A 16,111-nucleotide genomic window follows, 5' to 3' on the forward strand; every position below is an offset into this window, starting at 1 on the left:
TTTACAGCCGCGTACATAAACCATCTTAAATTATCACAAGCGTAGAAATTCTCAGATATAAAACCAAAGGTCAAGTCGACAAACAAATGACGATATAATGGGATTTACCACAAATTTAGAAAGAAATAAAACTTCAATTCATTGCTTCAAATTGTTTGTCGGATCTATCGACACAGAATGTCCCCATAAACAATTGGGACTCCATTCTGTTACTTTTTTGGGAGCAGTCGCTCTAATCGCTCTAATCGCGATGAAAGTGCCCAACGTGGCAGCAAATGAAAGAATTTCTTACTACCCAATATGAAACTGCAGGAAGGGCAGATAAAAAACTAGTAAGAACGAAAAACGTTCAAAACGACCTCAATAGAAGCTTCAATAGACCTCAAGCTAGTAGCAACAATAATTTAAATAAAAGCTTTTTTAAGAGTCAATCGTTCACATCCGAAAAATAACAAACCACTTGTGAGAAATTCAAAAATTGAATATTAGCGATCGAAACAATTTCGTTAGAACGTACCAACCGTTTGTGACATGCGCATATGCTTAAAGATTGCGAAAGCAAATGTAATTGCTCAAATAGATCTTCTATTCAGCAACGATAATACTCGATTCCACAGATAATACTCGAAGGAGAAAATTTGAGAAAATCTCAAAGACACTTCTGGCACAAAAGACTATTTTCGGTTGGAAAGTATTACACCAAAAATGTTAATTGAGTTACCAATTATTGCCGTAGTGGCGCTTTCTTTGCTCTTCGATGCAATTCTTAGTTTCGGATACTATCCAATTTCATGGAAAAAGGCGCAGATCATCTTGATAGATGAACCTGGGAAACACTTAACACAGTCATCTTCATACAGACCAATCAGCCTTCTACCCTGTCTTTCTAAAATGTTTGAAAAAGAATTACTATCAAAGATGTCTGCTTTCCTCCACGAAAATAATACAATACCAACGCATCAATTCGGATTTCGTACGAAACATGGCACATTAGAGCAAGTAAATAGAATTACTAAAGAAATAAGGAAAGCATTTTAGCACAGGGAGTACTGTTCAGCAATATTTCTAGATGTAGCACAGGCTTTTGATAAGGTGTGGCATGAAGGCCCACCCACTTCTTACTTTCCACATCATGTGCCAACAAATTCATTAATACAACACACATGAGGACACCATACCAAAGTAACAAGAGGGACCGACCGATGGAGCACAGGACTCTTCTGATTCCGATCGTTATCGTACTGCGTGTCCGTGTCTTCCTCTGGGTCCTTGATATCCCCAAAGCACTGACATGACAGCATTGGCCAAAAATTAATGTGACGGACAATACGGTAGATCGGACATATTCATTCATTCTATCTAGACGTGTCGAAGTAAGAAGACCAATTATTTTGAAGTTACGCGCAGTGAGTGATTTTATTACTTAAATATTATAACAGCTGAACTTTTAACTATATCGATTCATTTTGTGACTACATTAAACATTGTAACCGCAGTGAAGCTGTGACTATCTCTATTCATTTTGTGACTTTTTCAAATATTGTAACCGCTGAATTTGTACAAAAACTATCGTTTTGTGACCATATTCAACTATTGTAACTAAGTTTGAATAACCAACAACACAATGTTGCCATGCTTATGCTGTTGTTGTTTTTGTACAACAATGTTTCAATTTTTGGTTGGTGACATATTCACATGTGTGCGCATATGTTTGTTTGTATGCTTGTGCGTTATTGAAGTTATAGTTCTTTTTCTTTCGTTTGTTTTTCATTTCTGCGAATTCTCGACTATTTTATGTGACTTTTGTTTGAAATACTCTGCGTTGGCCTTTGAAAAATGAAGACTATACTTCGCAGAATCATTTCTGTGTGTCTTCATTTCCATTTTTGGAAATCGACCCGCGATGACGAGGTATATCGTTTTATCTGACAGCGTGAGGTTTGAGAAGTTCATTTCTAATTTTGTCTCGTGGCATATTAGAAATGATGTTTCTTCGAACATCGTTCGCTTACAATGGATAAAACGACTTCTGAGTGGTGATTTTAATGAATAAATTCCTTTTGGTTGAAATACTCTGCGTTGGCCGTTGAAAAGTTAAGACTATACTTCTCAGGATCATTCATTCCTTTAATTTCTTCAAAAAAATTAATGACCTTTAGAAATATGCACATTTGCATTATTTCGTTGTCATTTCCATATTCGTAGCAACAGAATTTCTATGGCATAAGTAAAGTAATGGCTTCCGATTGTCACCCCTTGCCGCTGTAGCAGCTTCGCCTACAAACATGAGTAAATATGTATGTATGTATACGTATGATCGTGAATACATATCGACTCAGATTTTTACGAGAAGCACCAGAAAGTTGTGCAATTTATGATTTTTAGCTTTTGCCATCGTCGCGAAAAGACGACTTGTTGGCAAAGGCATGCTCGGGGAGATGTTACGGCCTCTGTTTTTATGAATGAAGCGAGATCGCTTGTGGAATTTGCGACTGTGTTCATGAATGAAATCGTTTTTGTTGTAAAATTTACTACACTTGTTTTTCGCCAATTTGGCTGCCATATTGACTTGTGAAGATCAATTTTTTGTTGGTGACATATTCATATGTATACGCATATGTATGTTTGTATGCTTGTGCATTATTAGGCAATGTATGCAAATATATGTACATATAAGTATATATGAATGTATGAACATGCAAGTCAATGCGCGCACATGTAATAAGTACATATATTGATAAGTGATGAAAATATGATTTCAATTTCTGAACGCGCACATGCGTATACATACACTCATATGAGCATGTGCAGATACACAAGATAGGATAGAAGATGTATGCCTTTAACCATCGTATAATATACAAATAAATATTTTTCTTATGCATATGTATATTGCTGTGAAAAATTGAATTTCTATTAGTAAGAAAAATATATGTATAGTATACGATGTTAAAAGCAAAAAATTAAAAATTTATTCTGTCGAGATTCGAACCTGCGGTACTTTTAGAGACCTAGCATCTTGACTTTTCAAGCGCTTACCACCAACACCACCATTGACACTTAGGTTGCGCTGACTTAAGGGTTATGCATGTAAGAAACATACGATGGTTCTAATAATTTTGTTTAAGTATAGAAATACGCTTTTGTAGAACATTTGCTTTCGCAAACATACAGACAATTGTGCAAACGATATAATATATGTATGTATGATTGCTTCGCATTTTGCTTCTACGCCGATCTATACAAAAATCGGCTGAAATGTGTGAGAAAATAAAATGGACAACTAGTGCAAATAATTTTTAAAAAATTTATTGACAATTAAATATAAATGAAAATCCATGTAAATTTATTTAAATTTATTGAAATTTCGTTTTGCATTTTCGGCACTTTCAAATTAATTAATATAAGTAAAATTCAGTGGCGCAATTATTGACACTTGTCTTAATATACAAAATTGGGCTAAAACGAAACAATGAAATACATAATTACTTTTGCATGTCAATATGGAAATGCCGACGGCAAAACGCAAAGGCATATATTGCACATATATACATACAAGAGATTTCTTGGTTGAAAGCAAAAATTGAAGCATGAGAAATTGAAATGCCGTCGGCAAAACGAAATTGCTTACATTCGTACATTGCGTATGAATCATGAAAATATCATCATAATGTTTAGGTAAATCTTTTATATATTTAAAATGAGTTATTATAAAATAAGACCAAATTTACATTAAATAATTTGAAAAATAATAAATCAAGAATAAAAAAGTTCTACATACATATTTCCATCCTACGGAATATCAAAGAAATCATTTTATAAATACATATGTATATTTCTGTCTCTTCATATTCTCGGTTAGAATATGTAAGAGAATTGTAAAAAATGTTAAAATTGCGAGGCGAATTCTGACCTACATTGTTAACAAATGCGGTGAATTCCCTAATTTGAATCTATCAAATGTTCGCAGTCGAACCTGCACCTTCTCTATACTTTTAAGTTCTCTGGTCAGTCTTCATTTACTTTCTTTTCAAATCGACCCGCGATGACGAGGTGACTATTCACATGTGTGCGCATATGTATGTTTGTATGCTTGTACATTATTTGTTCGGCAATGTATGCAAATATATGTACATATAAGTACACATGTAATAAGTATATTGATAAGTGATGAAAATATGATTTCAATTTCTGAACGCGCACATGCGTATACACACATACACTCATATGAACATGTGCAGATACATAAGATAGGATAGAAGATGTATGCCTTTTAACATCGTATACTATACAAATAAATATTTTTCTTACTAATAGAAATTAAATTTATCACAGCAATATTATGTATATGTATATTGTACATATTGTTACAAAAGTAGTATTAAGTTGTATTTGTATTACTATATGCATCCCTGATTATGAACAATAGCTGTAGGTATATGGAATAGCATTTGTCTTGTTGTAGACATCTGGCGCCGCACTGTCTGCTTGTCTAGTTAAACAATTGCTGAGTCTGGCGCCGCGACTGTCTGCTTGCGTCTGGCGCCGTATAGCCGTATGTTCTGGCAATTTCCAGACGCGATATTCTAGAAGGACACGTCGGCATCAGCGAGAAGTGCGTGGCTATATAAGCCGTGGCAGCGCCAACGTAATCAATCAGTGCTAAGAGTAAACTGCTATAGTGTAGACGAGTTGTGAAATAAAGAGTTGTTGAATTAAATTAAACAGTGTTGATTTTATTTGTCAATCCAGAGATACGAACCTAACAAAGTAAACTAGCAAGAGTAAATTCGTAACAATTGGTGTCAGAAGTGGGATTGTCAAATAATCCAAATTCAAGATGGTTAAATTCGGAGAATTGAGAATTCAGCAATTAAAAAAGGAACTGGAGGAGCGTAATTTGCCGATAAGCGGGCAAAAGGCGGATCTGCAGGCACGATTACGTGAAGCAATGGAAGCGGATGGAATTAATGTGGACGAGTTCGAATTTGTTGGGCCAGAAACTTCTACAAAGGTAGAAGAGAAAGTAGAAGAACAACGAACATCATCAAGTGTAGACATGAACACGTTGTTAGTGGCTATTAAGCAAATGGCAGAAAATGTAGTGCAAACAGAAAATCGTCTGGCACAGCAAATAGCCGAAAATGCAGAAAATGCAGTGCAGGCAGAAAATCGTCTGGCACAGCAAATAACGCAAATAGCTGAAAATACATCACAGTTAGAGTCTCGCCTTACACAACAAATAACTGAAAATAATACGCAGTTAGAAAACCGTTTGGCACAACAGATTACAGAAAATAATACACAAGTGCAAGAGAAATTTTCAAAATTTGAAGACGAATTAAGCACAATAAAAAATGACGAAGAAAATTTAAGATCAGAATTTCTTCAACTGAGTAATCGTGTGCGAGAACTGCAACTACATGGCCCATCAACAAATAATCAAAGATTGAAGGCACCCACATTCGATGGAAGTATTCCATTTCAAATTTTCAAACTTCAGTTTGAAAAGACAGCAATGGCCAATAATTGGAATGCAGCGGACAAGGTGGCGTCCTTGTTTGTATCATTGAAAGGACCTGCGGCAGAAATCCTTCAGACTATTCCAGACTGTGAACGGGACAACTATGAGGCATTGATGAGTGCGATAGAAAGACGATATGGTAGTGAGCACCGGAAACAAATATACCAGATCGAACTGCAAAATAGGGGTCAGAAGATGAACGAGTCATTACAAGAGTTCGCAACTGAAATCGAACGACTGGCTCATTTGGCAAATGCAGATGCACCTGTGGAATACATTGAGAGGGTAAAAATTCAATGTTTCATAAATGGAATTCGTGATGTGGACACCAAACGCGCCACATATGCATTGCCAAAAAGAACGTTTGCTGAAACGGTTTCGCACGCCCTCACACAGGAAACAGCTTCCCTACTAAGTAAACCAGCACACAAAGTACAAAGAGTTGAAATGGAACAACCGGCGCTGATGGAAGAAATATTGAAGACTCTGAAGACAATTGCTGCACCGCGAGTAAATACAACAGGAAGATGTTTCAACTGTGGAAAAGCGGGTCACTTTGCCCGAAATTGCAATATAAAAGTAAACCCATCAAAACGGAAACAACCAACAGATAACGAGGACGGAGCATCCACATCTCACAAGTCGTTAAACTAAAACGGAACAGTTCAAAGGGGCGTGAGCTGGTTCCCACAACTATTTGCCCCGCCATCTCGATATCACAAATAGGTCGCCATGACAACAATCTTACTATCAACGGCATCGTAAATGGACGACTGTCAACGCTTACTTTGGATACTGGTGCCACACATTCAATTATCCGACCGGATGTGGTGAGAGGAACAGTTTAACCATTAGTTGGTTGCAAGCTTCGAACGGCCACTGGAGAGGAAGCAGCTGTTGCGGGAAAAGTGTTCTGCGAAGTCATAATTGGTACCCTGGAAGTTAATCACACCTTCATCGTAGCAGAAATCACGGATGAAATTATAATGGGAGTAGATTTCATGATTGATCACGGGGTTACTTTGGATTTAAACAAGCAAATGCTGTTTTGCCAGAACATGGAGATGCCTATAAACACCAGATATGTGACCAACGTTGAAAGTAAGAGGGTGATTGTTGATGATAATCAGAGTATTCCACCAAAATCTGAGGCGATTGTATGGGCTAAAGTGGATGGAGGAGGTGGGACTGAAGAGTTGTGGATTGTGGAACCAACAAAAATAGATACACAAATATTGGTAGGAAGAACGCTTGTGAAAACTAGAGACGACGCCACCATTCCGGTCAGAGTAGTGAATGAATTCAACACGCCTATAAGTCTGAAGAAAGGAGCAGTAATTGGACAGTGCCAGAATATAAGTGCAATAGCACGATGCGAACGGTCACAACAGAAGCCTACTATTGAGCCACAGCAGATAAGTCCTACACTCCTAAATAATTTGCTGAACGAACTGCATGGAAATGAAAAATTAAAAGCAGAAAAACTATTAGAAAAATACGCATCCATATTTGCAAACGAAGGAAACACAGGAAGAACCGGCATTGTCAAACATCGCATAAATACCGGAGACGCTAAACCAATCCGACAAGCTCCGCGTAGGCTTCCACTAGCAAAACGTGAGGATGCTAACAAAATTATTGAAGACATGCACAAAAGCGGTGTAATCGAACCTTCAATAAGTCCATGGAGCTCACCTATCGTCTTAGTTAAAAAGAAAGATGGTAGCACCCGTTTCTGCGTAGATTATAGGAAGTTGAATGATGTCACAAAGAAAGACAGTTATCCTCTACCAAGAATCGACGATACATTAGACACCTTGTCTGGAGCGAAATGGTTTTCTACATTAGATCTACAAAGTGGATATTGGCAAGTCGAGATCGATGAATGTGACCGTGAAAAGACCGCTTTCAGTATGGGCGACGGGTTATGGGAATTCTCTGTGATGCCATTTGGTTTATGTAATGCGCCTGCAACGTTCGAGCGACTGATGGAACATGTGTTAAAAGGACTCAACTGGAAGACATGTTTGGTGTATCTTGATGACATTATCATCATGGGAAAAAGTTTTGATGATCATCTGAAAAATCTAGAGGAAGTCTTTCAGCGAATAGCATCAGCCGGATTACGCTTGAATCCCAAAAAGTGTTCATTATGGAAGAAGCAGGTCACATATCTCGGACATAAAGGGTCAACTGAGGGGATTCACACCGAGGAGGGAAAAATAAAAGCAGTTAAAGATTGGCCTCAACCCACCAACATACATGAACTCCGCAGCTTCCTCGGCTTATGCACGTATTACCGCCGTTTTGTACCTGGATTTGCGAACGTGGCTAGAAGTTTACATGATTTAACAAAGAAGAATCGCCCGTTTGTATGGCAGTTGGAACAAGAAAAAGCGTTTGAGCAGCTTAAAGAACTACTTTGTACGGAGCCGATGTTGGCTTATCCAATACCTGGAAAGAAATTCATCCTGGATACAGATGCGAGCGCTTATGGAATTGGAGGTGTCCTGTCTCAGCTCATCGACGGACAAGAAAGAGTAATTGGGTATTACAGCAGAGTGCTCGGGAAACCAGAGAAAAACTACTGTGTGACACGAAAAGAACTACTAGCTGTGGTGGAATGTATAAAACATTTCCACAAGTATTTGTATGGACAACGATTCTTGCTGGGGACTGATCATGCAGCATTAAAATGGTTATTACAGTTTAAGAATCCGGAAGGCCAAATTGCACGATGGATCGAAAGATTACAGAATTACGACTTCGAAACGGAACATCGAAAGGGGATTCACCACAAAAATGCGGATGCATTACACGTCGCCCTTGTCCACTGGAATGTAAACATTGCTCCAAATCAGAGGGAAAAGAAAGTATAATCGACGTGCGATTACTGAATATAGAACCTGAGGATGATTGGACTCCTCACCGCATTAGAATCAATCAGCTGGAGGACCCTGATCTTGCAAAGCTGATAATAGCCAAAGAAAATGGGGTACGACCACCAAAGGAACAAATAAGTAACGAGAGTCCAGTACGGCCGGAAACAAATATCTACTGGTTGTCATGGACTATTTCAGTAAATGGCCAGAAGTATATGCCTTACCAAACCAAGAAGCAAAGACAGTAGCCGAAGCGTTTGTAGAAAATTGGATAACAAGGTTCGGAGTGCCCGTCGAATTGCACTCAGATCAAGGCAGGAATTTCGAATCTTCCATTTTCCAAGAAGTCTGTACATTATTGGGCATCCACAAGACACGGACAACAGCGTTACACCCACAATCAGATGGGATGGTAGAGAGATTCAATCGAACGCTCGAAGAACATCTGCGGAAAATCGTCGATAAAGATCAACGGAATTGGGACAAGTGCATCCAGATGTTCCTGTTGGCGTATCGTTCAGCGAAGCACGAGACAACTGGTTACACGCCAGCAAAGATTATTTTCGGATCTGATCTGCGACTCCCTGCTGATCTTAAGTTTGGAACGAATCCTACAGCTGTTAGAAATGATGGAGATTATTGTTCTGCCTTAAAGGAAGAAATGAATGAATTGCATCTAATGGTAAGACAGCATACGCATCTGATGAGCAATAAGATGAAGGACCGGTTCGATCAAGCGGCAAATTCAAAAGGTTTCGAAGAAGGTGATCTGGTCCTGTTGTACAATCCACTTCGAAAGAAAGGCTTGTCCCCGAAACTGCAGACAGCCTGGGAAGGACCCTATATGGTGATGAAACGATTTAATGACGTGGTATACCGCATACAAAGAAATGGAAAAGCACGATGTAAAATGAAAGTAGTACATTTGGAGAGGCTCGCCCCATTTGGTTCAAGAGGATTTGTGCCTAATCGGGACGATTAGGCTTTAGTGGAGGGCAGTGTTACAAAAGTAGTATTAAGTTGTATTTGTATTACTATATGCATCCCTGATTATGAACAATAGCTGTAGGTATATGGAATAGCATTTGTCTTGTTGTAGACATCTGGCGCCACGGCTGTCTGCTTGTCGAAACAATAGACATCTGGCGCCGCACTGTCTGCTTGTCTAGTTAAACAATTGCTGAGTCTGGCGCCGCGACTGTCTGCTTGCGTCTGGCGCCGTATAGCCGTATGTTCTGGTAATTTTCAGACGCGATATTCTAGAAGGACACGTCGGCATCAGCGAGAAGTGCGTGGCTATATAAGCCGTTACAGCGCCAACGTAATCAATCAGTGCTAAGAGTAAACTGCTATAGTGTAGACGAGTTGTGAAATAAAGAGTTGTTGAATTAAATTAAACAGTGTTGATTTTATTTGTCAATCCAGAGATACGAACCTAACAAAGTAAACTAGCAAGAGTAAATTCGTAACAATATATTATTATTGCACATTTGTCTGTATGTTTGCGAAAGCAAATGTTCTACAAAAGCATATTTCTATACTTAAACAAAATTATTAGAACCATCGTATGTTTCTTACATGCATAACCAAACCATACTTAAGTCAGCGAAACCTATGTAAGTGTCAATGGTGGTGTTGGTGGTAAGCGCTTGAAAAGTCAAGATGCTACGAGTACCGCAGGTTCGAATCTCGACAGAATAAATTTTTAATTTTTTGATTTTAACATCGTATACTATACAAATAAATATTTTTCTTATTATGTATATGTACATGTACATATATTATGTATATTGCTGTGATAAATTTAATTTCCATTACTTCGTGAGGACAGGCACCAGCATGAACACAGACCGAACGTTAGAATGCCATATGACATATCAACCAAGAGACAGCTAACCCAAACAACCTGCTCCAGTTCCAATGGACATTGACGTTTCCTTTCAGTACGTTCAACCACCATCTATAATAAAAATAGAAACTATAATAATCCAAAAACTATATTTAAAAATCGTAGGGCAGCTAACAACCAAAATATAAGAGTATTTAGAATCTGAAAATTTTTCAACTTTTGAAGAACAATTCGAATCAGGGTGTACCCTGCATTCAAACAAACTGCGGTCTAACAGGCACGCCCGCAACCCTATTAGTTGACACAGGATCTACTAATAATTATATAAATTTGAGCTGCAGAATAATAAAATCAGTTAAAATTAAACCATTCTAAACTAAAACTTTGCACAGCTTCTCAGTCATTTGCTCGAAAAAAATAATTACAATGTATGGGTACCAACTTATCGAATTCGATATGATTCTTGGAGAACAAGAATTTCGCCAAATAAAAGCGGAAGTGAATTTGTTCGACTATAGTTTAAAATACCAGAAGAAAATATACTCAAAATTCGACAAAAAAATAAATTATACTATTAGTAATAATGAGTTTAAAAGTCTAGTAGAACTTATGAAAATAAATAATTATACTAGTGAAACATTGCCTTTCACAACCACAATACAGGCATCGATTAAAACCCGAACAGAAGACAAAACAATATCCATATCTCCTGTCTGATCAGGACTTCGTCACGAAATAAATTGAACAATTGTTAAATGATGGTATAATCCAACCAAGCAAAAGCACACATAATTCTCCTATATGGACTGTCCAAAAACAAGAGCACCGATGACCAAGGTGGACCCAAAAGACGGATGGTTGTTGACTTCCAGAAAATTAACGCTCATACGATTACTGACAGATATCCCATTCCTGATGTTAATATTACTTTACAAAACTTTGGAAAAGCAAAGAATTTTACCACAATCGATTTAGAATCAGGTTTTCATCAAATATTAATCTGATCGAGAAAAAACAGCATTTTCCGTCAACGGTGCAGAGTATGAATTTGTTAGGATGCCATTCGGATTAAAGAATGCCCCATCCATTTTTCAACGATGCGTCGGCGACATCCTTAGAGAATACATTGGCAAACTTGCGTATGTTTATATTGACGATGTTTTAATATATTCTTCCACATCCTAAGAACTTATGGAACCCTTCCGACTAAAATCAACGCACTGCACAATACTAATATGAAAATTTCTGATGAAAAGTCACATTTTTTCCAGGATTCAGTTGAATACCTGGGGCACATTGTAAAACATAATATGATAACAGTTGATTCTAAGAAATTTAGGCCATAAAAACTACCCTCAACCTAAAAGAATTACGATCTTTTCTAGGGCTTGCCAGCTATTATGTAAAATACATAAGAGGCTTTGCTAAAATTACGAAACCACTAACCGTTCATTTGAGAGGAGAATTAGGATTAATATCAAAGAACCAAAGGGTTAAGACACTTGTGCATTCAGACACAACAGCAATAGAAGCTTTCGAAATAATAAAAAAAAAACATTGCAAGAACAAGTCGAACTATTTGAACCAGATTTTTTCAAACCTAGATGCAGCGGTAGTTTGTAAATGGCTGCTATATTCATCAACTTCTTCGTCCAAAAGATCGTCCACTACACTTATAGCAAAGTCATCTAGATGAGAATGGCGGCAAAGGTTGTGCTAAGCATATTTTTAGTTGTTATATTTAATAATAAAGATATACTGAAACTTAAATTATTTGCTATTTGGTTTTTTATATTTTCCGCATTATTATGAAAACGGCATCTCTTCACCAGCCATTTCTCGGCACAATTCCTATTTCTTTGACGCCGCGATTTGAAGATACCGTTGGAAAGAGGAAGTCCTCCAGATTAAAAAATATACAGAGTTATGGGTACCGCAAACGCTTAGTTTACGAGATATTCGACCTTAAAGTACAAAAATTCCCAAATTCGGACATTTAAAAAAGCTATTTAACTACATTAAACACACTTTACTCACATTTTTCACTTCAAACTAAACTATAAATAATTTAAATAAACGTCGGCAAAACGAAATTGCTTACATTCGTACATTGCGTATGAATCATGAAAATATCATCATAATGTTTAGGTAAATCTTTTATATATTTAAAATGAGTTATTATAAAATAAGACCAAATTTACATTAAATAATTTGAAAAATAATAAATCAAGAATAAAAAAGTTCTACATACATATTTCCATCCTACGGAATATCAAAGAAATCATTTTATAAATACATATGTATATTTCTGTCTCTTCATATTCTCGGTTAGAATATGTAAGAGAATTGTAAAAAATGTTAAAATTGCGAGGCGAATTCTGACCTACATTGTTAACAAATGCGGTGAATTCCCTAATTTGAATCTATCAAATGTTCGCAGTCGAACCTGCACCTTCTCTATACTTTTAAGTTCTCTGGTCAGTCTTCATTTACTTTCTTTTCAAATCGACCCGCGATGACGAGGTGACTATTCACATGTGTGCGCATATGTATGTTTGTATGCTTGTACATTATTTGTTCGGCAATGTATGCAAATATATGTACATATAAGTATATATGAATGTATGAACATGCAAGTCAATGCGCGCACATGTAATAAGTATATTGATAAGTGATGAAAATATGATTTCAATTTCTGAACGCGCACATGCGTATACACACATACACTCATATGAACATGTGCAGATACATAAGATAGGATAGAAGATGTATGCCTTTTAACATCGTATACTATACAAATAAATATTTTTCTTACTAATAGAAATTAAATTTATCACAGCAATATTATGTATATGTATATTGTACATATTGTTACAAAAGTAGTATTAAGTTGTATTTGTATTACTATATGCATCCCTGATTATGAACAATAGCTGTAGGTATATGGAATAGCATTTGTCTTGTTGTAGACATCTGGCGCCGCACTGTCTGCTTGTCTAGTTAAACAATTGCTGAGTCTGGCGCCGCGACTGTCTGCTTGCGTCTGGCGCCGTATAGCCGTATGTTCTGGCAATTTCCAGACGCGATATTCTAGAAGGACACGTGGGCATCAGCGAGAAGTGCGTGGCTATATAAGCCGTGGCAGCGCCAACGTAATCAATCAGTGCTAAGAGTAAACTGCTATAGTGTAGACGAGTTGTGAAATAAAGAGTTGTTGAATTAAATTAAACAGTGTTGATTTTATTTGTCAATCCAGAGATACGAACCTAACAAAGTAAACTAGCAAGAGTAAATTCGTAACAATTGGTGTCAGAAGTGGGATTGTCAAATAATCCAAATTCAAGATGGTTAAATTCGGAGAATTGAGAATTCAGCAATTAAAAAAGGAACTGGAGGAGCGTAATTTGCCGATAAGCGGGCAAAAGGCGGATCTGCAGGCACGATTACGTGAAGCAATGGAAGCGGATGGAATTAATGTGGACGAGTTCGAATTTGTTGGGCCAGAAACTTCTACAAAGGTAGAAGAGAAAGTAGAAGAACAACGAACATCATCAAGTGTAGACATGAACACGTTGTTAGTGGCTATTAAGCAAATGGCAGAAAATGTAGTGCAAACAGAAAATCGTCTGGCACAGCAAATAGCCGAAAATGCAGAAAATGCAGTGCAGGCAGAAAATCGTCTGGCACAGCAAATAACGCAAATAGCTGAAAATACATCACAGTTAGAGTCTCGCCTTACACAACAAATAACTGAAAATAATACGCAGTTAGAAAAGCGTTTGGCACAACAGATTACAGAAAATAATACACAAGTGCAAGAGAAATTTTCAAAATTTGAAGACGAATTAAGCACAATAAAAAATGACGAAGAAAATTTAAGATCAGAATTTCTTCAACTGAGTAATCGTGTGCGAGAACTGCAACTACATGGCCCTGCACCATCAACAAATAATCAAAGATTGAAGGCACCCACATTCGATGGAAGTATTCCATTTCAAATTTTCAAACTTCAGTTTGAAAAGACAGCAATGGCCAATAATTGGAATGCAGCGGACAAGGTGGCGTCCTTGTTTGTATCATTGAAAGGACCTGCGGCAGAAATCCTTCAGACTATTCCAGACTGTGAACGGGACAACTATGAGGCATTGATGAGTGCGATAGAAAGACGATATGGTAGTGAGCACCGGAAACAAATATACCAGATCGAACTGCAAAATAGGGGTCAGAAGATGAACGAGTCATTACAAGAGTTCGCAACTGAAATCGAACGACTGGCTCATTTGGCAAATGCAGATGCACCTGTGGAATACATTGAGAGGGTAAAAATTCAATGTTTCATAAATGGAATTCGTGATGTGGACACCAAACGCGCCACATATGCATTGCCAAAAAGAACGTTTGCTGAAACGGTTTCGCACGCCCTCACACAGGAAACAGCTTCCCTACTAAGTAAACCAGCACACAAAGTACAAAGAGTTGAAATGGAACAACCGGCGCTGATGGAAGAAATATTGAAGACTCTGAAGACAATTGCTGCACCGCGAGTAAATACAACAGGAAGATGTTTCAACTGTGGAAAAGCGGGTCACTTTGCCCGAAATTGCAATATAAAAGTAAACCCATCAAAACGGAAACAACCAACAGATAACGAGGACGGAGCATCCACATCTCACAAGTCGTTAAACTAAAACGGAACAGTTCAAAGGGGCGTGAGCTGGTTCCCACAACTATTTGCCCCGCCATCTCGATATCACAAATAGGTCGCCATGACAACAATCTTACTATCAACGGCATCGTAAATGGACGACTGTCAACGCTTACTTTGGATACTGGTGCCACACATTCAATTATCCGACCGGATGTGGTGAGAGGAACAGTTTAACCATTAGTTGGTTGCAAGCTTCGAACGGCCACTGGAGAGGAAGCAGCTGTTGCGGGAAAAGTGTTCTGCGAAGTCATAATTGGTACCCTGGAAGTTAATCACACCTTCATCGTAGCAGAAATCACGGATGAAATTATAATGGGAGTAGATTTCATGATTGATCACGGGGTTACTTTGGATTTAAACAAGCAAATGCTGTTTTGCCAGAACATGGAGATGCCTATAAACACCAGATATGTGACCAACGTTGAAAGTAAGAGGGTGATTGTTGATGATAATCAGAGTATTCCACCAAAATCTGAGGCGATTGTATGGGCTAAAGTGGATGGAGGAGGTGGGACTGAAGAGTTGTGGATTGTGGAACCAACAAAAATAGATACACAAATATTGGTAGGAAGAACGCTTGTGAAAACTAGAGACGACGCCACCATTCCGGTCAGAGTAGTGAATGAATTCAACACGCCTATAAGTCTGAAGAAAGGAGCAGTAATTGGACAGTGCCAGAATATAAGTGCAATAGCACGATGCGAACGGTCACAACAGAAGCCTACTATTGAGCCACAGCAGATAAGTCCTACACTCCTAAATAATTTGCTGAACGAACTGCATGGAAATGAAAAATTAAAAGCAGAAAAACTATTAGAAAAATACGCATCCATATTTGCAAACGAAGGAAACACAGGAAGAACCGGCATTGTCAAACATCGCATAAATACCGGAGACGCTAAACCAATCCGACAAGCTCCGCGTAGGCTTCCACTAGCAAAACGTGAGGATGCTAACAAAATTATTGAAGACATGCACAAAAGCGGTGTAATCGAACCTTCAATAAGTCCATGGAGCTCACCTATCGTCTTAGTTAAAAAGAAAGATGGTAGCACCCGTTTCTGCGTAGATTATAGGAAGTTGAATGATGTCACAAAGAAAGACAGTTATCCTCTACCAAGAATCGACGATACATTAGACACCTTGTC

At 37.8% G+C, this 16,111-nt stretch overlaps 1 protein-coding gene and 1 pseudogene; one reads left to right on the forward strand and one right to left on the reverse strand.

Moving 5' to 3' along the window:
* LOC105224248 (synaptotagmin-7) overlaps window positions 1-16,111 on the reverse strand; it is a 566,903-nt gene that overhangs the window by 100,389 nt on the left and 450,403 nt on the right.
* LOC115065943 (small nucleolar RNA U3) lies at window positions 1,840-2,038 on the forward strand (annotated as a pseudogene).

This window comes from Bactrocera dorsalis, chromosome 6 (genome assembly GCF_023373825.1).
Source record: "Bactrocera dorsalis isolate Fly_Bdor chromosome 6, ASM2337382v1, whole genome shotgun sequence".
Taxonomy (NCBI): Eukaryota; Metazoa; Arthropoda; class Insecta; order Diptera; family Tephritidae; genus Bactrocera; species Bactrocera dorsalis.